The 25,303-nt window shown below is 35.9% G+C and overlaps 1 long non-coding RNA gene across 1 annotated transcript; it reads right to left on the reverse strand.

The window, feature by feature from the left end:
• Window positions 1-21,918: 21,918 nt before the first annotated feature.
• LOC137019933 (uncharacterized) lies at window positions 21,919-24,880 on the reverse strand. Its single transcript, XR_010895135.1, has 5 exons — window positions 24,726-24,880; window positions 23,935-24,093; window positions 23,734-23,785; window positions 23,590-23,627; window positions 21,919-22,723 (listed from the first exon to the last, which is right to left on the reverse strand). It is a non-coding gene; the product is annotated as an uncharacterized lncRNA (long non-coding RNA).
• Window positions 24,881-25,303: the final 423 nt, after the last annotated feature.

Here is a 25,303-nt window from a genome sequence, read left to right on the forward strand (position 1 = left end):
TGACGGTGAGACACTAGTGGAGCCATCGCTCCTGCGATGCGTCTCTCTGGACTCTCATCAGCACCATCTCTCTGACCTCTGATCAATGATCACATTTACACTGAGTGTCCATGAGGAACCCAGCAGACCCGCCAGAACCCCAGTGGCTGCGTGTATAATGAATGAATGCAAACAGCATGAATTAATGATGTGCTAATGGTGCGGCAGGACTTGTGTCACACGTGTGAGTTGTGACAGCTGGGCGGCTCTAGGTCCGGCGCAGGTCGTGTGCGGTCTGTCTGTGTCGTGTGTTTGTGAGCGGAGCAGATATGGGCGGACACACGCCCCACTGCTTCAGTAAATCGGCTTTACTGACTAATTTAATCAGCGAGAAGTCTTATGACACACACACACACACACACACACACACACACACATCATGCTCACTTTCTTCATCTCTTGCTTTCTTCTCTGTATGTCGCCTTCCTCAGTCACTTGAGAAGTCAAGGTGAAAATTGCTGCTGCATAATCGTCCTTTATTTGAATTTGCTAGCATGTTAAAGGAATATATTTTAATTTATTATAAACTTACAACACATATATATATACACACAGACAGACAAACTACACAATAAAACAAAACATGCGAAAATATCAAATACAACAAGAGGATAAGGGGGAGTTATATCTCAGAATTACATTGACTTTAGGGGGAATATTAAAGGAATATTTCTTCATTTACTCACCCTCATATCCTTTCAAACCCATATGACGCTCTGCTGTGAAGCACTAAAAGAGATTTTTAGGAGACATTTAATAATGACATGTTGAGCTACAAAAATGACAACAACAACAACAAAAAACTCCATAAAAGGACCATAACATGACTTTATTCAAAAGTATTTGCATATATACAGTATATTCATAAAGTCATTTACCCAGTTCTTTGTATAAAGTTGGATATAGAGTTATATCCAACTTTACTCACATACATACAATATGCTCAAATCTCAACTGCTTGTTTGTTTATACCATCACAAAATGTAACTGTTATCATTCAGCTCTAATCTGATAAATGCAACTATAAGGCATGAAGATATTAAGATAATATTAACATCATGAGTTTCTCTAAAGCTGCTTTGAAACATTGTGTATTGTGAAAAGTGCTATACAAATTTTATATGACTTAAGTATGACTTAAAAAGTCAAAATTATGCCACAAGTCACAGTTATGCGATAAATCGAAATTAACAAGTCATTATAACTTTTTATCATAATTCTGACTGACATTTTGTCTCATAATTGACTTTCATAATTTTGAGATTTTGTCATAATTTAGATTTTTTCTCATAATTTTAATTTGTATGTCCTAATTTCATTTTTAAGTCATAATTTAAATTTAGTATATCAATTTCTAATTTGTATCTCAATTTCAACTTCTCATAATTATGGCTGTCATAATTTTGCTTTTTTAAGTGATAATTTCAATTTAGTATGTAATAATTTCAATAATCTCATAATTGACTTTTTATCATAATTATGACTTTCATAATTTAATCACTGTCATAATTTTGACTTTAATCTCATAATTTCAATTTAGTATGTCAATTTGGATTTCTTAAGTGATGATTTCAATTTAGTATGCCATAATTTCAATTTTATCTCACAATTATGACATAATTTTTCCTTATGTGGTGAAAATTTTCTTCCATAAATATGATACCTTTTGTGTACAAAAAAAGAAAATAGAACACAAATAGTTATAATATATGCTCATGATGCTTTTTTGTTATTTTTTATTTTTTATTAATATATTCATATTTCTTAATATATTAAAATGTAATATATTTAATATTAAATCATTGATATATTAAAATATTTTTGTCACTAAGAGGAATTATTTCACAGGTGATTTTCTTGAATTAATACAGTATCCATCAGCACAGATCATGTGTCAATCACAGCATCACATCATGGTTTTGAGCCCTCTATTAAACAGTGTACGAAGCATCATGATGGATGGTTTCTATGTATTTTATTTGAATTGTCCACATGACTTACATCATCGAGGGTCAGATTATCATACTTACGATTTTATGAACGAATATTATGTTGCAGTAACTATTATTTATTCCCTCACCAAGTTCAGTAGTCCAGTCTTTTATTTGTATTGCCAATCATAATTGTTCATTTAGTTTGAGTCTGGTTACTGTGCAGAAGTTTTGCGGTGAGTCTCAGAGAGCTTCTGCACAATAACGACATGGAAGCTAAAATAAACAGGCAGGAAAATCGATGCGCTGGACGCTGCGGCTCTTGTGAAGTGAGTGGATGGAGGCATTTCAAAGGCGAGGCCATCTGCTGCCCTTTATCGATCTGAACCCTGATATTTACAACAGCGCTCCATTCTAATGCAATCACATATTCAGACTACAGCCGAGGACAAGGTGCAGTCTTTTAATGCATCGCTGCTTTTCTAAATGTGTCAGAGCTTGAGTCAAACTGCAATGCAAGTATTTGATGCAATGCTCTTTTTGACAGCATGCTATAAGAGCCAGCTTATGAAGACGAGAGGGTCTCAGAACGTTCTGGCAATGTTTTGAACAAACGTTCTTCCAGTAACATTAATAGAATGTTCATTCAGAGTTATCTGGTCTTTAATAATGTTCTCAAACCGTTAGCACTAAAACTTGATTTGTATATTGTACATGGAAACTTTTACTGATACATTTTATTTGAATGTTCATGTAACCATTTTTAAATGTAACTAATTGTTTCAGAAAGCTTTTAGAATATTCAGAAGTAACATTTCCATAATGTTTACAAAATGGAATGTTCCCTTAAAAGCGGAATGTTTTGAATGTTCAGAGAACACTCAAAAATAATGTTTATAACTTAATGGGAATGTTTTTAGAACGTGTTTTTGTTTGCTGAATAGGTCATGTTCACATTAAAATCCTTCAATAAGACATTGCCTTTGAGGGTGAATGATCAGATAATCAGTGTCTGAAGGCGATTAAAGTGTCGTGAACAGACTCGACACCGGCTTTAGCCCAGAAGTGTTAAATGAGCAGCTAAAGTTAAACATAGCCCGAGTGTTTTCCTTAATGGCACACAAATCCAGCCCTCCCTGTGCTCTTCGTGACATTTTAATTCTTAGCACATCTTTATAAATGCAGAGAGAAAATAGCCAGGTTTGCAGTGGACTTGTGAGTTCTCATCCATATTCCACAGCGAGTGTTTTGAAAGCGGCCATTAAACTGTATTAGTCCTTCAGCGCACAACCAGAAAACAATGAGAGCTGCTCTATTAATTATAGTAATTTGAGTAAACAAAGACTCAGACTTATAGATTTATATCTGGGGAAATACAGACATGCCCAACAGTGGAGATATCAATGCATAGATTCAGTCATTGCTCTGCTGATTGTGTCAGTATGAACTACACTGCAAAAAATCATCTTCTTCCTCAGTGTTTTTGTCTTGTTTTCCAGCACAAATATCTAAACTGCCTTAAATCAAGATACATTTACTGGAGAAGCATTTTTTTAGGACTCCAGACTGTGACCAGGTGACCAAAATTAGAGGTCTAATTAGAGTTCTAACACATTTCCCACCCGATAAGTGCTGCCTTTTATGTTGCATATGTGGAACGTCAAAAGACAATTGAAACGAAAGCATGACAAGACCATGCTACTCGTTTTAACTGAGCAGCGTTGACCATTTGTCAGCTCTGAGCAATAATAGACAGTGCAGCGTAAGCTCAGAACAGGTACTCGCAGGCCGATCTTTGGTCACGTGACACCGTTACTACACCGATCCAGTGTGAAAGCATTTGAATTCACTGCAGAATTAATAACATCGCTGCAAGATCTAGTGAGAAGCATTTAAATTCGGCACAGAATTCTCTGTTATAAACCATATCAGACGTGGACACCAGGAGAAACATTGTGCCATGAACGTAGAAGTTATAGAAGGCTTTTCCATCTACGAATCGCCAACATTCACCATGGATTTAATGAAGTAATGCTAACTGTGGTATTGTGGAAAAAATAGTTGAATGTTTTTACGTTATTCATTTCAGGGTTCTTACAATCTTGTGAGAGTGAAATTCAAGCACTTTTCAAGGACATTCAAGTGCTTCACACAACTTTTTTTCCAGGACTTCAAAGCTCTAAGTATTATCCAATTTAAAGGTGCACCGTGTAAATTCTAGAAGGAAGGAAATGCAATATAATATACTATGTGTTTCAGTGGAATATAAAGATCTTACATAATAAACCATTATGTATTCATTACCTTAGAATGTGCTGTTTCTTTCTCATACACCGCGGATCCCCTTACATGTTAAGTCGCCATTTTGCACAGACATGTTTCTACTGTAGCCCTAAATGGACAAACTGTTCTACAGAGCGTGTTTTGTCACTATGTTGTTGTTCTTCTTTTGTTGGTGTTTTTAGAAGCAGCTTGCATCATTACTATGTTGAATACGTTACGCACAAAGTTAGTAGTAGTAGTAGTCGTCTGGTGTTTAGAAGCAGAGACCATTCTTTGTTAGAAGTAAGAAGAAACCTTATTGCTTGACTGGCTACTCTCTTCTGTCTCAGACGACGACGACATCTTTATCTTTCAAAGCTCTATGTGCTTCGAAAGGGAGGGGTGAGCACTGATAGTTGCAATTCGCAATCTCACCACTAGATGCCACTAAAATTTACACAATGCACTTTTAAATGTTATTTTTAATGTGATGACCAAAAACATTATTTGTTTATCCTTCAAAGATTGTCCCCATTTGTAAAGCTAAAAGTTTCAAGATGTAGTTAAAGGAACACTCCACTTTTTTTGAAAATAGGCTCATTTTCCAACTCCCCTAGAGTTAAACAGTTGAGTTTTACCGTTTTCGAATCCATTCAGCCGATCTCCGGTTCTGGCGGTACCACTTTTAGCATAGCTTAGCATAGTTCATTGAATCTGATTAGACCGTTAGCATCGCGCTTAAAAATGACCAAAGAGTTTTGATATTTTTCCTATTTAATACTTGACTCTTCTGTAGTTAAATCGTGTACTAAGACCGACAGAAAATGAAAAGTTGTGATTTTCTAGGCTGATATGGCTAGGAACTATACTCTCTTTCCTGCGTAATAATCAAGGAACTTTGCTGCCGTTCCATGGCTGCAGCAGTGCAATGATATTACGCAGCGCCCGTGAGCCCCTGCTTGCACAGGGAACGTGCCTTGCAACCATGGAGACGTTTGTGAGAGACGCTGCGTAATATCATTGCACTGCTGCAGCCATGATACGGCAGCAAAGTTCCTTGATTATTACGCAGGAAAGAGAGTATAGTTCCTAGCCATATCAGCCTAGAAACTCACAACTTTTCATTTTCTGTCGGTCTTAGTACACGATTTAACTACAGAAGAGTCAAGTATTAAATAGGAAAAATATCAAAACTCTTTGGTCATTTTTAAGCGCGATGCTAACGGTCTAATCAGATTCAATGAACTACGCTAAGCTAAGCTAAAAGTGGTACCGCCAGAACCGGAGATCGGCTGAATGGATTCGAAAACGGTAAAACTCAACTGTTTAACTCTAGGGGAGTTGGAAAATGAGCCTATTTTCAAAAAAAGTGGAGTGTTCCTTTAAACTAACACTTGGTGGCAAACAAACACTTTAAAAATTACCACTATAACCATTAGATGGCGGAAGAGAACCACTTATTGGTTATTAGCTATTTCTACTCCCTAATACATATATTTTTTCCACACATTTTCTTTTGAATTTATATTTTATTTATTTTTAAATCACTATTATAAAATATAAAATCAAGAAATCGATTTTTGTCAGCATTTGGCACTTTTTGTATTAATGTATGTGAAATGTATTTTGTGAAAGTTACACAATCTGATGAAAAACAAAACCTGTTTTTTTTTTTTTTTTCAAATTGCAAATGAATTACACAATTACACGAGCGCCTCTGCCTGTATAACTTAGTGGCACTGGTGCTACTGCTCTCAAATGTTAGTCTGGAGCCCTGATTTTATTAAGTCATTAATTTGAAAAATGTCTCAAAATGAAGTGCATTTGTGCTTAAAACAAGAATCTGCCAGTGGGGTCAGAAAAATAACCTTAATTCAAAGGGAAACAAGCTGATTTTTTGCCAGATATTTTTTCTTGTTTTAAGCATGAACTCACTTCATTTTGATACATTTTTCAGAAAGCAAGACTTAATATCTTAAGCAATTTTGCTTCTCCAGTAAATGTATCTTGATTTAAGAATGTTTAGATATTTGTACTGGAAAACCAGACTGAGGAAAAACATCATTTTTTGCAGTGAAATGAAACCAGTGTTTCATTGCACTGACGATCTCTAGTGCATTTAAAACAGGCTGTTACGCTGTACTCGAGTATAAGGCAGTGCATGTGGTTGAAGGTTTGAGGATGAAGGATATCAAGTACTGAATACTGCAAATTTGTGTATATAGTCTATAACCTCAGGGAAACAGTGCTTGTCTCAGGGGTTTTATTTCTTGCGGTGAAAGCAGTGTTTCTGGAGGGAGTGTGATGGAGACGACTCTCCTCTCCGATGGTGAACGCATGACACACGTGCTCATGCACGAGCTTTGAAAATCAATAGTGTGTTCTTCTGTAATCCTTAAAGAAGATGAAACACGCAGCTTAGGGGCTCGTCGCTCTTTGATTTCTCTGCGCTTCTCAGTTTTCTGTCTGTATGAGAGCAGGACGTTGAGTAATTACTCCAGGTAAAACTTCAAGAGCGCAGCATGATAACTGAATTAAAGCATGTTAACATGGAGGCCTGTAGAGAGTTCTGTAATCTGATTGGATGAGCCACATTCTAATCTGTATAATAGACCTTATACTGTACGTACACCTGTGATGCTGTGTGAAGTTTCTTGTATCTATTCATTTTTGATTTGTTCATTATCTATAATTTTGGGATATTGCATAAAAAAAACGGCAAGATGTGCATAAATTCTAAAACATGATCATTTTTTTTGCAGATAAAACACATTTACTGAATAAATCTCTCAAAACCTCATGTGACTTTGCCTCAGCAGAGGTTGTGATTGGATAACTGGACTACCCAGTGGACCAATCTCATTGCAACATCTCAAATGTCGTTTTGAGATTTTCCAAGAAGTGATGATTTTGTTCTCTTGAACACATGGGGTAGAAACGCTGTTTATTCACAAATTTTTTGTGCATAAGTTAAAAGGGGCTTATTATGCCCCTTTTTACAAGATGTAAAATAAGTCTCTGATGTCTCCTGATTGTGTGTGTGAACAAAAACGTGTCGTTTTTGTATGTGTCACTTTAAATGCAAATGAGCTGCTGCTCCCAGCCCCCTTTCAAAAAGAGGGAGGAGCTTCAAGAGCTCATACAGGCAACAACAAAACAGGACAATCACACACTGAAAATGCCAGAACTGTAAGTAGCATTCATCCTTATATAGTCAGTCATCTGACTGTACTGTGCCTAAAAAAATGCGCGTTTATTAATTATGCAGACGGTAAGCATGGCGGGATAAAAATAACTGCATAGCTCTGGTCTCCTGGTGCCTTCATGTGCTATCAGAAAATTATGAGCTTGTCGCTTTCAAGTGGGCGACTTCAGAAAGCATTCATGCGCAGTTTTTAACTTATAAATAAGTATTATATGATAATCCTGATAGCACGCGAGGACAGCATCGGTGAAAACGGGCACAGACAATGGTAGCTTTTGCAACATTAGCTGTACAGAGTCCCAACAAGCTCTTTCAGAAAGGTAATTTGGAAGGACTCACAACATATGACGTGTGATACTTACTCAGACTGGATCTGATTTTCTTAAGGACATTCCTTTCGAAAATTAAATTTAACCATGATGTCCTTGTGACTCAGATGCTGGAGTCTATGGAGACTCTTATGTGCATTGGTACATCCCAAAACACAACACTTATAATGAATCTTTGGCGCAGATGTTGTACAACTCCCGATGCTACTGTGAGGATACAGAAATGGCGGACTCTGTGTTTCTCACTCAGGGCTGTGTCTATGCTTATAAAGCAGATCGTCACCGGCTATGGACGGGGCTTCTCCTTACAATGACGTCATTGTAGGGTAGAATCTGAATCAGCTCATTTGAAGAGACTGCTTTTGATTTATGGGAATTATAAAAAAAAATAAAATGAGTGAGTGGATTCTGACCATTATAGGCCAGTTGTTCTCACACACTGTGGACACACATCAGTGTTCAAATACCTTACACTGTAAAAAATGACCTTGATTTTAACAGTAAAAAACTGTAAAAATGCTGCGGTGAAAAACTGTCAATTGGTATACAGAAAGTTTCAGTACCATTTACGGTGAATAACTGTAATAGATCTAACAGTACATTTAATGTAATTTTACGGTAAAATACCCTTAAATTCACAGTTTTGGGAAGAGAAAAATAACAATTCATTGTAAAATTTACAGTGAAAAACCGTAAATTGACATTCCCACAATTCCCTGCGTGACACTTCACATTTGATATATTTTCGTTGAAATAACTCTGTTTCTTCTTAGTTTTTCTCATTTTTTTTCTAATCAGTTATGTACATTAGGGTTTTATGTTACAGCTAATGTTGTTAAATTAATGTTTATTGCATTTTTAAAATTTCATGCATGTTACCATGATGGTGTTTAGTGTGTTTTTGAATGACACTGTGTGCACCTTCTATATATTAGTATTGTCCTCCTCAGCTTGTGGAAAAGCTGCTTGTGATGAACTTTGATTCATCATGTGACTCTTATTACCACTGTGTTTGGTGACTGTCAGTGTATTAAAAAGATACAAAACAGATATTAGTACTTCATTAGGTTGGTAAATTAACATTATATCAGTTAATGAATGAATGAAGTTAATATGTTATTTTACCGTAAATTTAACAGATTTTTTTTAACGTTGCTACTGTATTTTTTACGGTAAAGTTCTGGCAACCACAGCTGCCGTTTTTTTACCGTAAATTTTACTGGGATTTTTTTTACAGTGTATAACAGTGAACTTTAGATTTGAATTTGCAACTTTGCATGAAAATATAGCTAGTGTTTTGATGTGAAGTTTTGGTGTTAGTGTGTCTCTTGCCCTTGAGAGAGCAGCAGTTCCAGACAGCAGAGGTTTGCTTTGCTTTGGTTTCTACAGACAGCCGTATTGATTATCATGAGATTCCTGAAGCACGTGGTTTTTTAGCTCCAGGGACGTTGCGATGTTTCAGGGGCCAGACATCATGTCGTCTGCCTTCATGGTGTTTGATTTACGGAGGAACATTTTGTGCGGCTCTTTGCTTCTTCCTGCACATTTGTTTTATTTTTCTCTCATGAAGTTCTGCTGAGGGCCAAACCAAAGATGTTTTCAATATATAATGCTCTAATAGACAATTCATGCAAGATAAGAAGTTCAACAGTTTGTGTCTCACCCTATATTTAACACGTATGATCTGCCCACCCTATAATTCTCTTTTAAATATAGTATTTGTTAAGATGTCCCAAAGACAAGAATCATATTATGTATTTGAGACATTTATGTACATTTCTACTAAACAACTGACTGTGTCGTCGGTCTGATCTGAAACCTCTATGAATCACAGGAAAATTCTGAGTCTAGGAGAAGGTGGATATTGGCAGTGAACTTGTAGATTGAAATATGTCCAATCCACCAACGTTTGCTGTGTATCTTTGCAAACTTTGGCGCGCTCAGTTGGGTTTAAAAGACAGAATTAATATTCAGTAATATTATTGATTTAATGCACTGACACTATCAGATGAGAGCTGAATAATGACACTGTTGTCTTCTGTAGAGCTGCTTTAGAGCTGAATTGTGAATTTATCTCATATTTGATGAAGTTTGCATCACTGATTCTGTTATTTTCCTGTTTATTACTGTGAAGCTATCATTGCATCCCACAATTATTAAAATGCGGTGCATTAATGCATGTCAAAGGTTTGAGCTAAGGCCCTACTGATGTTGACGGTGTTTCTCACGCAGGTCTCACATGATCTCTAAGCACATTTTTTGAGCCGCTGCATTTCAGATTACCCATCATGCTTCAGCGCAGCACTGTTTGTGCCCGGAAGGCGTTTGTGCCCTTGATTGTGATTAATAAGGAAAAGCTTATGAAAATTGCATAATCTCTTTTTGCATAATTAAAGCCAAACTATGACAGCATCTCCAAACAAATAAGTCATGTATTCAAAGGCAGTTTAGTGAATTTTGAGATGCTCAGAGAGAAGAGAGGTTCGGATGAGCGGAGATGCTCTCTTTGGTTGATTTGAGAACATTTGCGTAGCATTACTATTGTGAAGTGTTACATCCAAAATTTTCATCCAAAGCGACTTACAATAGAGGGCAATTCATTAAAGAGCAAACAATATTCATAGTCTATGGCTATTAAAATATAAAGCTACTAAGCATTTTTTAATAGCAAAAATAAAATCTTGATTACTCTGGCTTCAATATAGAGTTGGTAGAAGAGACTCATTTGGTCTTAATGATCTTCTTGTACATGTTGACCATCTAAAGGTCCTTTAATGATCCTTACAGGGACCTGTAACACAGCCTCATATATCAAGATGTTCCCAGTGTGCACTGCAGCAAGCCCAGCTCTAATTGTGCTTTGGAGACTGACTAATGATAAAAGACATTTGCAAGTTTTGTAGGTACACTACTGGTCAGATGTTTGGAACAATTACAGTTTTTTTTTAATGTTTTTGGAGTCTTTTCTGCTCAACAAGGCTGCATTTGATTAAAAGTACAGTAAAAATTGTGAAATATTATTACAATTTAAAACAGATGTTTTTATGTGATTGTATAGTAAAATGTAATTTATTCCTGTGATCAAAGCTGAATTTTCAGCATCATTACTCCAGTCTTCAGTGTCACATGATCCTTCAGAAATCATTCTGATATGCTGATTTGCTGCTCAGTTGTTATCAAATATTATTGATTATCAATTAGTAATTTGAAATATTCCAAACCTTTGACTGATAGTGTAAATATCCACTTCATCCAGTGATCTTTGAGTTCTGTTTTATAAAATGGCCTGTTATTATGCGATTCAGTGCATGAGTGAACTGTCCGAATGAATCAAACTGAGTCGCAAACAAATTCAGAAATTAGAACTGTTAAAGCGATTCATTTGCGAATCTGGCATCATTAGTTCTGTTTCTAAACAGCGGATAAAAAACATGCACTACATGATTGCTGTAATATTATCTTTATCAGTAATATTTTAGTAAACATTCTACCATTCTTCATTTCTCTTAGTCAGCGCTGGTCTGGTGTTGTTTCGCTTTAATGTGAAGTGTCTGTCAGTGAAAAGAAAAGCTCGGGAAATGCAGGACTCATTAGGAGATTGCCAACACACTCCCTCTATAGACTACATTTCTTCTTCTGGTCATTCTGCATTTGTTCAGCTGTTCTGATATTGAGAACAAATCATGTGACGGTTAGCTTGATTACAAGCCCTTAACCCAGAAACACCCAAACAGCTGCACCTTTCCATCAGGAACAACTTCACTTCACTCAGGGAATCTGCTGCAGAAAAGCAGTTTAAGAGATTTACTGAATGCTGCCTATCGCCTCTGTATATATATGTATATTGTGAAAACAAAACATTACCATTCAAAAGTTTTGGTAATAATTTTCTATGAAAAGAAATGTGAGTGTGTGCATGAGTGGGTGTGTGAGTGCGTGCAAGTGTGTGTGTGAATGCGTGAGTGTGTGTGTGAGGTGTGTGAGCGAGCGAATGAGTGAATTTGTGAGTGTGTACTTGAGAGTCTGTGTCTCTGTGTGTGTGTGTGTGTGTGTGTATATATATATACAAACCTGATTCCAAAAAAAGTTGGGACACTGTACAAATTGTGAATAAAAAAGGAATGCAATAATTTACAAATCTCATAAACTTATATTTTATTCACAATAGAATATAGATAACATATCAAATGTTGAAAGTGAGACATTTTGCCGGAAAACCATACAGGATGCCCGTGATCTTCGGGCCCTTAGACGGCACTGCATCACATACAGGAATGCTACTGTAATGGAAATCACAACATGGGCTCAGGAATACTTCCAGAAAACATTGTCGGTGAACACAATCCAACGTGACATTCGCTGTTGCCGGCTAAAACTCTATAGGTCAAAAAAGAAGCCATATCTAAACATGATCCAGAAGCGCAGGCGTTTTCTCTGGGCCGAGGCTCATTTAAAATGGACTGTGGCATAGTGGAAAACTGTTCTGTGGTCAGACGAATCAAAATTGGGACGCCATGTCATCCGGACTAAAGAGGACAAGGACAACCCAAGTTGTTATCAGCGCTCAGTTCAGAAGCCTGCATCTCTGATGGTACGGGGTTGCATGAGTGCATGTGGCATGGGCAGCTTACACATCTGGAAAGGCACCATCAATGCTGAAAGGTATATCCAAGTTCTAGAACAACATATGCTCCCATCCAGACGTCGTCTCTTTCAGGGAAGACCTTGCATTTTCCAACATGACAATGCCAGACCACATACTGCATCAATTACAACATCATGGCTGCGTAGAAGGATCCGGGTACTGAAATGACCAGCCTGCAGTCCAGATCTTTCACCCATAGAAAACATTTGGCGCATCATAAAGAGGAAGATGCGACAAAGAAGACCTAAGACAGTTGAGCAACTAGAAGCCTGTATTAGACAAGAATGGGACAAAATTCTATTCCTAAACTTGAGCAACTTGTCTTCTCAGTCCCCAGATGTTTGCAGACTGTTATAAAAAGAAGAGGGGATGCCACACAGTGGTAAACATGGCCTTGTCCCAACTTTTTTGAGATGTGTTGATGCCATGAAATTTAAAATCAACTTATTTTTCCCTTAAAATTATATATTTTCTCAGTGATATGTCAATTTTGGTCATTTGATATATCATCTATGTTGTATTCTGAATAAAATATTGAAATTTGAAACTTCCACATCATTGCATTTTGTTTTTATTCACAATTTGTACAGTGTCCCAACTTTTTTGGAATCAGGTTTGTACACTGTATATATAATGTTAAAATGTCTCAAGGGTTTCTCGTCTCATTTCTGGCTCAATGTAGTGTGTTCAGGGCCGTTATCATTAGTCATAGTGCTGTGTGGGAAAGATGGACCTCCGACAGGAAGAGACACTAATGACTTCCCCTCATTTTCTGTACATTCTGCCCACGAGCACTGAACCGCTGTCGGGGAAATAAGCCAAAGCTTCAGCAAAATCCTTCACAATAAAATGTATAAATAAAGTCAGCATAAAATATACTTTCATGAAGTTATTTTGGTTTTTGGTAATGTGTTTTGTACATTAGTTGCTGTAACACTTTACAGTAATGTACAGAAGGCATGTGGATAAAGTTGGATATAATATATAAGATTCAATACATCACTCTATATCCAACTTTTAATGTATCCCTTTATGATATTGCTGAGCGTTACATTTTGCGCTGATACAGACAATCACACAGTTGTAGTGCATCAGTATTCATGAGTGTTGACGGTGTTATTGTTGGCTCTGTGATCCATTAGCAGTCGATTGGAAATCACTCCTTCCTCCTTCAGCATGTTGGCATTATTCCAGAGCCGCTCCATCCAAACCATCACATCCGTCTGAGAGCTGCTGACTCAGACAACGATAAACCGGCCAGATCTTATGTTCAGCAATAATCTGTGTCCGTGTAGAATATACATAGTCTGAAGTGGCTGTTCTGCGTCTAAAATCATAGAGTCATTGTTTAATATCACTGTTACAGGTGCATGAAGTTTAAATCTCTATAACAGATCAAAGCAGGGCTTTTGACTGGCTTTATTGCATTCAGGAAAAACAAGAATACAGACGCTGATTGTGTTCCAGCAAACAAATGGCTAAACATTATTAGTCATCAGAATGATTGCTATTTTTTTGTGGTCTTTTTAAGTCTATAGAAGCGAGGCCAAACTTGCCCACATACTCCGGTTCGTATGTTACGTCGCAATGCCAAGAACTGCAAAAACAGCACCACAGAAGCTTTTCCATGACTAATTCTCCAACATACACAGAGTAGATGCAGCTCACTACTAAGGGAACATGAAACATGAGCCTGATAAGAGACTGACTCTGAAAAGCACATACAAAAAATTAGTAAAATATAGCTGCAAGCAGCAATTAACAGGGTTTAAGCACTTTAAGGCCTTGCATAAAAATATATAGTTTTATTTAGCAAGCATGTAACTACTTAGATCATAGATGTAAAAGACCATTTACAGCCAATACATTCAGTTTACTAAGGAAATACATGTTTTTTTTTAAAGATTTTTAACAGTTATAGCGCCACCTATGGTCCGTTCTCCATAAAAATTGGCATGCATCTTTAGAGGCATATGCTGCATGTGCTCACCTATTTTTGTGAAGTTCTGAGTTTTCCTTTTGGATTTATAGGCTTTTGAGTATATTTTGCCACGGCCATTTTCTAATTGAGTCTGTTATAACTATCCAAAAGCTAAAGTTAAACTTTTTTTGATCTAGAATTATTGATCTAGAGCAGTCCTGCTCCTGGAGGGCCACTGTCCTGAAAAGTTTAGCTCCAACCCTAATTAAACACACCTGAACCAGCTGATCAAGGTCTTACTATAGGCTAGAAACTTCTAGGCAGATGTGTTGAGGCAAGCTGGAGCTAAACTCTGCAGGACAGTGGCCCTCCAGGACTGAGTTTGGACACACTGATATGGTTCCGATCGGGAACCTAGGACTAGTTTGTTTACCTGTTTACCTACCTTTAAAAGTTTACCTGTAGGCATGCATTTTGTGCATCTTGAGCCAAGGATTCCATCACAGTAATCAACATTTGAAGTGGATCAAAACCTTTCATCAAAGTTGTCCTAAAACCTTCTTCTTAGAACAACTTGGTTCTTAGGACAACTTTGATGAACTTTTTTGATCCACTTCAAATGTTGACTAATATTAGACACTTGATCATATGCCTAATGGTTCAGGAGTTTTGAGCTATTTCATACTTTTGACTGCTGTAGCGCCCCCGTCAGGCCGATCGTGGTGAGCCTTCCTGACGTTGTAGGCGGTGTGAGCCCTTATGGTTTGGTCTGCCTGATCACTTTTAGTGGAGAATGCTGATTCTTGGAAATTTTAACAATTACAATAGTATTTCAGCACTATATGCACTTGAATCCCTAATAAACCATTACAAATAACATGTAACTTGTTATTTGTATGATTGGCTATTTTATTCTTTGAATTATATTTATATTTCTTGTTAGGAATGATTCATTAGGTCCTAGTCTGGGTTATACATTTATTTCATTGCAAAATGTAACTACATGAAAAAAGTTTGTTTTATATATTACATCCAACTTTATCCACATACATAGATGTATATACTGTACTATATAGCAAATCTCAACTGCTTGATTGGTTATATCGTGGTAAAATGTAACTATATTATCGCTAATCTGAAAAGTGTGACTGTAAGCATGAAGAGCTGCTTTGAAATGACTCGTATTGTAAAAAGCGCTATATAAATAAATTTAGTCTTGCAGAAATATATGGCAGCATAAATCTCTGCTGTGATTGCTTTAGTTCAGTAGGAGAAACAGGTGGCGTGGAAAGTTCAAGTAAGAAAGAGCAGATTCTTGAGAGATGCTGGAAGTCTTTATACCATCTTGACACGGAAACACTCGTGCCTCCTCTTCAGAAATGACCCGAGGCGACCCGCGTCCTCTCAAGTGTGTTTCTAAACGTTTCTTCAAACGTTGTGTGTGTGTGTGAATGCTGCTAAAAAAGAAGCAGAAACCATTAGTTGAAGGAACCTTCAGTCTGCTTCATCTGAAATCCATATCACATCTCTGCCTTGGAAAATCGTTTTCATGAATGGACGACCTTTCAAATGGAAAAAGGCTTTTTAGAGCACATCAATCCAGTAAAAAACCTCAGCAAACATTGTTATCATTAAATACATATCTAATGAAAGCAAAACGCATAAGCTTTGACATCTCTGAATATCTTAATGCATCTTAAAGTGGCTTAATTTAGCTCCACATAATGCCACATATTACTATTAAAACTACATTCAAAACACATTGTAAAAGCAATTGAGCATTAAATAAAGCATTTTCAGGAGATGGCATGTCATATTTAGTTTCTTAATACATTAGATATAAAGACAGTATCATAATAATATGATTTGGATTGTCAAGTTCAGCAGTGAGGGTGAATATATTCAGTGTTTTCTGCTGACGCTGCCTGGATAAAGGTCGAATCGATGAGTTCGTTTTCTCATGACTTCACACACTGGAGTTTTTTATGACATGAAGTATTGATTCACACTGCTGACATCAGAGATTCAGATGAACAGACACCATGAACGTGATGCACAGCTGCTCGTGATGCTCTTCTGCGTTCCTTCCTGACAAAAATACTGTTTCTAATGGTGCCGCTGTGTACAGCGTGTTGTTTTTGAAGTTCGATGCTAACAGACCATTGAGAAACACCTGATCAATGCATGCTGATTTGGCAGTTTTACATTCTTAATCCAGTTTTGTTTAAAAATGCCCTGACGTTTGGCCAGTCTCACACAAGCGGTCACTGGGGTGATTTCCTTTCAAAAGGCGCATCTTTGTACCTTATTTTACCCCTAAATGGTTCATATTTATGGAAGCCCATTTCTACCACAGAAGAAAAAATAATCATGCTTTGGTAAATCATAATTGTGACACAAAAAGTCAAAATTATGACATACTAAAACAAATTGACTTGTCAGAATTATGTAAAATTATCTTGCTTCATAATTTTGGTTTGTCAATTTAAACATTTATCTCTTTTGTCAATTATTGAAATGATGTCATAATTTAGACTCATAATTTCGACATTGTCATAATTTCAATGTTGTCATAATTGATATTTTTGTCATAATTTTGTCAATTTCGACATTGTCATGATTTCAATGTTGTCATAATTGATATTTTTGTCATAATTTTGTCAATTTCGACATTGTCATGATTTCAATGTTGTCATAATTGATATTTTTGTCATAATTTTGTCAATTTCGACATTGTCATAATTTCAATGTTGTCATAATTGATATTTTTGTCATAATTTTGACATTTTGTCAATTTCGACATTGTCATAATCTCGATGTTATGTCATAATTTATATTTTGGTCATAATTTTAATTTCAACGCTGTAATTTTGTCATAATTTTGATGTTGTGATTTTGACATTTCGTCAATTTAAACTCTCATAATTTCAACTGTCATAATTTTGACAGTTTTGTCATTTTTACATTTTATGTTAGATAGCAAATCATAAGTTCGACTGTGATAATTTAAACTTTATCATAATTTTATGTCAGAATTTCAACTGTCAATTTCACTTGTCATATATTTGAAATTTTGTCATAGTTTTGACATTTTATGTCAGAATTTTGACTTATAAGTTCGACTTAATTTGACATTTTGTCAATTTCGGCTTTCATAACTTTCATAATTTTCAGTTCAATCATCATTTTGACAGTTTTGTCATAATTTAGAAATTTTGTCAGAATTTTGGTATATTGTCAATTTCCAGTCATAATTTCAATTTATTTTATGCCATAATTTCAACTTTTCATAATTTCGATGAATACTGTGCAGGATATACGGCCAGTATTAAGTGACTTTAAAGGAATAATTTAGCAAAAACTATTCACATTCTGTCATTGTTTAGTCTTAAACTTCAGCACAGTCCTTATTTACTCATTGAACATCTCATTTTGTGTTCCAGTACAAAAATAGTGTTTATGTTAACATGACGGTGGGTAAATGATGACAGAATTGTCTTTGTAACCTTTAATCTGCTTACATTTGCTTTTTATTAATCTACTTTTTCCTTTCCTTTGTAGTGAATTTCGATCACTTCCAGATTCTGCGAGCCATTGGGAAAGGGAGCTTTGGGAAGGTAAGATGACTCGTTCACATTCATTATCCATGTCTGTACATACTGTCGTGAAAGATGAGTCTTCAAACCCGCCTCGGCCCTTCCTCCATAACTAGATCTTGTACAAATGAATTAATAAACAGATGATGAAATGAGCCGTCAACTACAGGACGAGCCGAGCTGACGGTTGATGGTGTGTCACATCTACAGTAAGTACAGTAAGAGATTGAAATCAACGCTGTGGGGAGAATGCCACAGACGCCGGGCACCCTGGGTAATTCAGCCACTCTAATTACCCTGTGCTCTTGTTATCTGAAACGAGCTGCGCTGAGATTTACTGCTTAAGTAGGCCTTAAGTAATTACAAATTAATTTTTCCATTAATCTAGACCGTAGCGGTTAATTAATTTAAGACGCATGTCGTGTGAGATTTATCCTCTGAATGACCCGAGAAAGACAGTATCTGTCCAAATCACACACAAGACTTCGTTTGCATCTCAATTGCTTCTCTTAGACAGCTAGGAGATTAAATGGAGTAATGGATGAGATTCAGATGAGAAAAAGGACCAGTAATCTCACGTTTCCTCTAGAATTTAACAGTTTCTTAGATTTACTCAAGATGCCAAAGTTAGCACTGAGAACTCCATTAAGTCTCATGGGCAATTTCTGATCAATAGCTTTAATAGTAATAGCTAATACATATATATAATACATATATTAAGTCCCCAGAATGTGTCTGTGAAGTTTCAACTCAAAATACCCCACAGATCATTTATTATAGTTTGTCAAATTTGCCCCTATTTGGGTGTGAGAAAGAAGTTACAACTTTTAGAACGAAACTGGACGTTTCTGAATGGTTAGTGGATAAATTTATGTAGTTTCTATGGAGTTGATTCAACTCATGGACTAGCATGTGCCGTCATGTTAACCTTTTGTGCAAATCCAGTGTTGAATTGACCCTCGTTTGTGAAGCAGTGACGGCATGACAACAACACTCTACTACAACAACTCTTCCTCTTCTCTAAAACAGCCCAACATGGCCTCATCCCCTTTGTTTTGTATTCTTGGGGGCGGGGTTTATGTAAATTGTAGGGTTAGTGATGTCACTAACCCAGGAAGAAGCTCGTTGTAGTCCTTAAACAGTGAATTCTTTAAAAGAAAATCTCTCTCTTTTGCACTGAACTTTGTGCATCGTAACTTTGCAGATGTTGTTTATGCTCAAACAGCAACATTACACACTAACTGAAGTTAAAAAAGTGAAATCATAATCAAGGACCCCTTTAACGTACGCTTCCGATCAAAAGTTTGTTATAATTAGTATTTTTTTGAATGAAGCCTCTTTTGCTCATCAAGTCTGCATTAATTTGATCAAAAAGCACTAAAAATTGTGAAATATTATTACAGGTGTTTTTCATGTAAATATGTAGTAAACTGTTTTATTCCCGTGGTCAAAGCTGAATTTCAGTCAGGCACTTTCATCTGTGGTCAGACAAGAATAATGGTGATGAAATCAAGCAGACAGATCGGTCTGCAGGTAAAATTGTTCGTCTGAGCCTTTGATTTGATCTTTCCCTTTGCTCTTTTTAAATGGTCTTTTAGGAAATAAGTGACCCCTTTCTGAAAGCCCCATCAATAAATCACCGTCAGAATGAGTTATAATCTCCTCCAGACCGGCCTATTTTACCCTCTCTTCATGATAGCAATAACCATAAAAATTTGAAGAATGGCTTGGTTTGGCAGACACTTTATTCTCCTGAGCTTTACACACCTGCTTCATGAGTATAAAAAAAACGGATCCGCTGTTTCCTTAAAATTCATCCTCTTGCAAGGAAGAGCACCTGCTTTAATATGCAACTTTGCAGTTTTGCTGTCAGTATGTGTGCGGGTGAATATGATATTGTCTCGTCACACAGGCACTATCAACTCCAGAAAAGCCTGGAAAACATCATTTATCCATGAGAAACGGCAGCGTTGCTCGTGTGCTTTCCAAATGCTTTCTGTTTCAGAATGTGACGCGTAACATGTCGTGCGTTTAATTGGAGAGTGTTTTTATCCGATTAACTTCCCATTGCTTGTCATTATTCATGCCTGTTTGAACAGCTATAACTTTATATTCCCACTGTGAACACTCACCAAACTTTGCACGCTTGAAGGGTATGTGGCTAATTGCATTTTATGTAATTTGGAGATTAACGGGATGTAAGGGTTGCCTAGCAACTAGAAGTTACATTTGCAAGATTTCAAAGTGTCATTTTGCATTTTCAAAGTGTCCGTTTGAGCTCTAGAAATACGACACAATAGACCGTAATGTTAAATGTGGGCTGTTGACATGTGATGCATGAGGATCTCCAATCAACATCTTCCTCAGTATTTTTGTCATTTTCCAGTAGAAATATCAAAGCAATCTTTGAGAAGCAAAATGACATATTAAGTTTTCATTTCTGAAAAAATATCATAAATATATATAGTGACTTCATGCTTAACACAAGAACAAATATCTGCCAATAGGATAAAAAAATAATACTCGTTTTCCCTTTGAATTAAGTTTATTGTTTTGACCCCATTGGCAGATATTACGCACTTAATTTTGATATTTTTTTAATGTGTATTTTAGGAAATATATCTTGATTTAAGAATATTTAGATATTTTACTGGAAAACAAGACAAACATACTGAAGGAAGAACATTATTTTTTGCAGTTTTTGCACTCACATGAATGCAGTGAACACAGAATTCATCTGGTTTGTGAGATTACATCTGAAATATAGAGCAGAATGTGTCAACAAACTTGAGAAGAAATGGTGATAATGAGGTTTAATAAAAACACTAATGTACGGCGGTTTAAAGCCAAACACTGCGATGTGAAAGAGGCCATGTGGGTGTGATTGAACTTGAGTTTAGACCAAATATGAAATCCGCCTGAGTGCGCGAGGGCGTTTATTTCCCGGCTGGTGTCTGCATCCTGCCGTGATGTGTGCGGCGCGACACAGTCCTGTGGAGAGCAGCGCAGCCGGAGGCGCTCAGGATTATATTTCCCCAGTTGACGTGGAGGTGAAGAGTGAGATTGGAGCCGGTCAGCGCTGATGGTAATGACACGAGCTGTTCGAGAGCACCGGGACAATTGCTTTCCTTTCTAAGAGCCTGTGTGACCTGCTCCAGCCGAAAGTGTTTCATATGTGATGTAAAGTCTGTGTTTCAGCAAAGAACTTCAAATAACAGCTTCCCACTGCTTCTCGGCCCAGATTTAATTGCAGTCTTAGAATCTTTTTAAAAAAATTGCAACTAGAACACAACAAATCAAAACTCATTGGAACAGGAGGTAATTAGTCTGAGAACAGAATTTATCCTGAAACTATTTCTAGGTCACTAATCGAATAAGCATTTTTGTTTGAGAAGCATCAAAATTTATAATATATAACTGATGTTTTGAAGTAATAATTAGTTGTTTCTTCTTTTCTTGAAGCTAAATAAGGAAAATGTAGTACCATTTGAAATGTTTTTGAAAGAAGTCTCTTCTGCTCACTAAGGCTGCGGTTATCTGATCAAATAATTGTGAAAAATTGTTACAATTTAAAACCACTGTTTTCTGTATGAATATACTGATACAAAGCTGAATTTTCAGCATCATTACTCCAGTCTTCAGTGTCACATGACCCTTCAGAAATCATTCTAATATGCTGATTTGCTGCTCAAGAAACATTTATGATTATTATCAATGTTGAAAACTGCTTCAGATTTTTGTTGAAACCCTATTTTTCAGGATTATTTGATGAATAGATAATTGAAAAGAACAGCAATTATTTAAAGGTGCCCTAGAACCAGTTTTTACAAGATGTAATATAAGTTAAAGGTGTGCCCTGAATTTGTCTGTGAAGTTTCAGCTCAAAATACCGAGATAGGACTAACTGCAGAACCACAGAACCATACGTCATGACAGTCTGAGGACGACAGTGCCAGACTAACAGCCTGAGGGCGGAAGTGGGCGGAGCCAATTTATCTCCGTAGGCATCGCTCCATTTGGAGCATTTTAAAGTTTAAAACCATGTTAATGTGAAATATTGTATTAAAACGATCTAACTGAAATTATAGATATAGATTCACATTGTGTTAATAGCTTAATCATATACACAATCACGTTAAGATATATATATATAGCCTATGTGTGTATTAAAATCCCCTTGTAACCTTTTAATATTTTAAAAGTTCATAAATTTGTTTTATGTCTTAAATGATTAACTGAATATAAATTGAACACAACAAAGCTTAAACACTAAAATCGATAAACATTTATTAATTTGTCATAAAATAAAATAAAAAGCATTTCAGAATGAATCATTGTTTTTCATAATATATAATACGCATTACACGGTTGTACACTAGAATGCATGAATTAAACACATTCAGATCCATCAAACCCAAAAACAAAAGATATTTATTTAATTTTAATAAAATGTACTAAAATGTAAGAGCAAAAGCATTATATAGCCACTAGCTGTGCTTTGCTCTAAAAAAATACAAAATCAAACTAAATTGAGTGTAGATTGAACAGCAGGTACATGATGACAAATTAAATCTAAAAAAATAAACTTTTTTTGTAAAATGTCCATATCATCCTTAATTTGAAAGCAAAACACTAAAGGCTCTTTGGCCAGTTGTCTGTCATCATCTGTTTCAGCCTGTGAAAGTTCTTGTTCCTGGTCTTTTTCTTTCAATATCAGAAAGCACAGCTCTTCCACTAAACCCGTAAAGACCTTTGATTGTTGTGCAGCGCAGAAGTCTTCTGTGATCCGTGGTTCCTTCATGAGAGAAGGGTATAAACAAATGGGATGAGATGTTAAAAGTGTATTTAACAACACTTTGTGTTGTAGTCAGGATGCAGCACAGCATGTATAATAAAGTTTTGACATTCTGTTTTTCTCATGTTTATATATTGAAGACTTAAATCATACTCTGTCACCAATGAAATTAATCAGTTATGTTCAGTATAATTTTTTTTTTTTTTTTTTTTTTTAAAAGGCAAGCAATTCACATGGCTTTTCACGCTACATTTAACCCCGGGTTATCGTCGTCCTAAACACCACTTTTAACCGTGGGTAAAGTAACGCTCCACATATTGCTTGTATATTTACATGCTTTTGACAGTCACAGAAACACTGTGCATTGTATATAAATAGAAAATTCAGCATTGGAAAGAAAAAAAAAAAAAACAAATGCTGACAGAAAATGCAACAATTGCAGAGCAGAAAATACTGTTTAATTCTTTTATAGTCTGAAATGTTCATTCAGGATAAACTTGATCTATATGTAATGAGGAAGTTGACTATATGTAATGAGGATGTGCAATGCCTAAGCATTTATGAAAACATATTGTGTGCTTTGTTCATCCAATCAGTGACACTGACACTGCAAATAAGGATGTTAACCAGGGTTTAGTAATGTACAGTGCATATGAATACTCAGGATTAATTGTTAACCTCAGGTAAATGATGATCAGTGTGAAACGTGAATCAAGATAACCCAGGATTCTGTTTACCTGGGGTTAACAATCACCCAGGGTTAACTATTTAAAGTATGAAAAGCCCTCATATATGTTTTTCATTCTAATGAAAAGAAAGTTCATACATTTTTAAAAACTTTTAACTTTTCCTTTTTTTTTGCTTACCATTAACATGAAGATCCCACACAGCCGGTCAACTGTTTCTAAAACAATAGAATATTATTAAGTTATTCCTGAAAAGATGTGACAGATATAACACACCATCTGTATAAGTAGCTTATGTGTTTATGAAAGTCTTATAAAACTAACCTTGTTTTTGATCAGCTTCTCTTGTTCTGGGGTGATTCTGCTTGTCAATTTACTGCATTGCAAAATCAAAGAAAAACTTAGATATATAACCATAAAAATTGCATAAAAGAAACAAGTTTCATTCTTCTAAAGTCAAAATTACTACTTACTTCATTGCAAAAACAACATTTTAAATTCAGAATACAAAAGAAACGTTCATACCTCCATGAACGACAGTTTTTTTTAAGTGAATTTGAAGCTGTGCATTCAACCTGTGCCGTCTGGTCGGTTTAAGAGCACTGGGCAGTGGAAGTTGTTGCAGCACGTTTTGCATCGCTGTAAATGAAGTAAAGCGGAGCATCTCCCGATACTAATATGCCTCTAAAATCCACAAAAACACTGATCAGTATTGTAAAATGTAACCAATTAAATAAAATACAGTACCAACAACAAGTAAAATAACAAACCATGAATATGTAAACACCCAGGTGAAAAAATACTATAGTAAATACTATAGTGTTTTTGAACCATACTGTATTTACAACACTAATGAATGCTACATAATACTATAATATTAACTATAGTGAACTGATAAACTAGTATAAATAGTATACTTTAGTTTTTACTACAGTAAACTGTAGTGTATATTGTAGTATAATATACCCTAAAATTGTAGAAAACTTAGTACAATATTGGGTAAAGTAATTTGTTTATATTATTATAGCTGCCATATTATCACAGCAACTATAGAATTACCACAATAAATTAATTCAAGTATTTATAGTACTATAGTATGGTTCAAAAACACTATAGTATTTACTATAAATGACTATAGTATTTATTCACCTGGGCGCAAGCAACGTGAGACGATTTGTAAAATATCAAAAGACGTGATAAAGTGACTTTGAAGCCCATTTACAAAATATCTGAGTCATGTTAAGTGTTAACGATCGAATAAATACACAACACATAAACGTGATCGATTAAAAGCACAACACAAAGAAACTTTTTACCGTGTTCGCTTCTTCCGCCATGATTGTTTGCTTGTTTGTCGTCAACTCCGCCCACATCCAACGTGAGACTATTACTCCGCCCACTTCCGCCCTCAGGCTGTTAGTCTGGCGCTGTCGTCCTCAGACTGTCATGACGTATGGTTCTGCGGTTCTGCAGTTGGTTATTATTGAAAATACACCATAGATTTTTTTTTAATAAATTTTTTTAACTGCCTATTTTGGGGCATCATTAACTATGCACCGATTCAGGCTGCGGCCCCTTTAAATCTCGCGATCCCTGTCCCCCCGAGCTCTCAACTATATTACAGTGCATTTACAAAGTTCACACAGCTAATATAACCCTCAAATGGATCTTTACAAAGTGTTCGTCATGCATACTTCATGCATGCGTCGGATCATGTGAGTATTTATTTGGATGTTTACATTTGATTCTGATTGAGTTTGATAGTGCTCTGTGGCTAAAGCTAACATTACACACTGTTGGAGAGATTTATAAAGAATGAAGTTGTGTTTATGAATTATACAGACTGCAAGTGTTTAAAAATGAAAATAGTGACGGCTCTTGTCTCCGTGAATAC

The sequence above is a fragment of the Chanodichthys erythropterus genome, chromosome 5 (assembly GCF_024489055.1).
Source record: "Chanodichthys erythropterus isolate Z2021 chromosome 5, ASM2448905v1, whole genome shotgun sequence".
Classification (NCBI taxonomy): domain Eukaryota; kingdom Metazoa; phylum Chordata; class Actinopteri; order Cypriniformes; family Xenocyprididae; genus Chanodichthys; species Chanodichthys erythropterus.